Consider the following 2,499-nt stretch of genomic DNA (forward strand, 5'->3'; position numbering starts at 1 on the left):
TCGGCATCGCTCAGGAAACTAAACCCAACTCACAAACCAGAAACGCTCGCCTATCGGTCACCGTGCACTTCCGTGTACACAATGTAGACGGAGCCTGATTGGCTGGCCGCCGAGGGTGGGCGTGCGGCGTCGCGGGGTAACCACGCCCCCTTGGGAACGACCCGCGTCGCGTGTGGACTTTCCGTTGGAATTTGCGGGCTCGCGCAGGGTGTTCGTTCGTCATGTTTTATGATGCGCTTATTGTCAGTGGCATTTATTTTATTTATTTTTTCGATTAATGTCGGTTGAAAAGTACATTCGTTCCGTCAGGACACAAACTAAAAGGCAGACAGAGAGCGCCCCGGCTGTTGCTGAGCCACAGACTCCAGGGATGAACATCGGATGCGTCACCAAAATCAATCGGCGTTCGAACGCATTTATTATAATAAGATAAGTCTGTACATCGGAAGAAAAAACAAACAACAAAAAAACATCACAAAAACAAAGTGTGCTCGGTTGACCTACACTCATTATTTCGAGGCGAAACAAATCTTAAAAAGTCCTTCCAAACGGACTGCAAACAGTGCATCACACCGAAACGGGTTTATTTATTGATATTAATGACAACAGCAATAACCCTTACCCCCTTTTTGTCTCCAGTTTGGCGTTTGAAACGCAGCGGCTTGTGCGCGTTCCGCGGCTCCCGGTACCAGAATAAACTACGGGGAGCCGGACGCGCGCACGTTCGCGGGCGCGTTTCTGTGCGTGAACGTGGTACAAAACCTCCATCCGGCGCGAGCGCCGTGAGTACGGGCGCGTCCACGCGAGCGGGCACGTCCCGTCGGCGCGCGCCCTCTTGAATTTCACGCCACTGGGCAGAATCACCCCCCCCCACCCACCACCACCACCACCACCACCACCCCACCCCACCTGTTCCTGCAGGGGCTGTTGACAGCAAGTGGGTGGAGCACCATCCCTTTTTCCATCCTTCCCCACAACAGGCGTGGATCCCTGGGCAGGGGGGGGGGGGGGGGGGGTGGCTCCAACATTCAAAAACGCAGCCCCCGACCCCCAATAATGTTATTATGATGCGTGAAGAATATGTAACGCAGGTGTAATGTGCACCGCTTATTATAGCAAAATGTGCAGAAATCGACAAGATCGTTGTTGAGGTGGATATCACGGAACCACCGGAACCGTAGGACATCCACCTCGTTTTCTTGCACTATGAAGCTGCAGAACATCTGCTGGATGTCTGCAGTGACAGCGACTGGTTCTTTGCCGAATCTGAGCAGGACTCCTGACAAACTGTTGTTTGGATCAGGTCCCGACCGGAGCACATCATCGAGTGACGCTCCGTCAACCTGTGCACTGGGGTCGAAGACCACCCGAATTTGGTCAGGCTTCTGGGGGTGATACACGCCAAACGTTGGCAGATACCAGCATTCCTGTCTTCTTGCAGAGGTGGTGCTGGCTCTGCATGGTTGTTGTCAAATAGCTTCTGCATGAAGTCAACATACTGAGCTTTCGTGTCTGGTTTCTTGTCCAGGGTGCGCATGAGTGACGTCAGTCGCTTGTAGGCATAGTCTCTGTTATTGCGAAGTCAACGTCTTGGGCTGCAAAATGGGAGCGGTGCAACCCAGTTGTTTTTGTCATCCTTGACAAATTTATTTTCCATCGTCTCCAAGAAGGTTCTGTCCTCAATGGAAGGTGCGAGCTGGTTGTCGTTTCTACCTTGGCAAGAAGACAGCTTCTCCAAGGCTCTCTTCGGTGCTAGCTTTCACTGGCCTGATTTGGTTCAGTTTGTCTGGTATTGTACTCTGATTGCCTCTTAGGCTGTAGTCATCATTGACCAATGAGGTTGAGGTGACTATTACAAGGGGTGAAACATGTCGGATGTCCATTTTTCCAAAATGCATGTTTTCAGAGCACTTCCTTCATTGGGTTTATGTCCATTGCCCAAGCACACGTCACCCACTATCACCCATCCAAGGCCCAGCTTTTGTGCGTAGGGTGCATTGTGGGGACCATTCAACTGCTTGCTCACCTTGTGGAACCCGCAGCATATCTCGTCTGAGCAGGAGAAGTATTTCAGCGTTGGGATCCACAGGTGGTATTTTATCTGCAATTAACTTCAAGTGTTTCTGATGAAGTGCAGCTTTAGAGGCGGGGATTTCTCCCTGATTGTTAGGCACATTGTTACACTCAACCAGCGTAGGTAGTGGGATGGTTACTTTCCTATCAACTGACTGAACTGTGTAGCCGTATGCTCTTCTACCTGCTGCTTCTTTTGTTCTTGTCTTCTTATACCTTGTCTTCAAGGTATAAGGACTCGCAGATCCTTGAATGCTGAACATGTCAAAGAACTTAGTCTTGGCAAGGGAAAGATTTCTCATTTAAGATGACATACATTCTCTTGATCTCTTTTGAACAACCTGTAGGATAGACGTCCACTAGACATATGTTTGTGCATGATTCCACTGAATCCGTTTCCACAAACTCTAGTACCCTTGGCTGTTA

The sequence above is a fragment of the Zeus faber genome (assembly GCF_960531495.2).
Source record: "Zeus faber genome assembly, chromosome: 15".
NCBI lineage: Eukaryota > Metazoa > Chordata > Actinopteri > Zeiformes > Zeidae > Zeus > Zeus faber.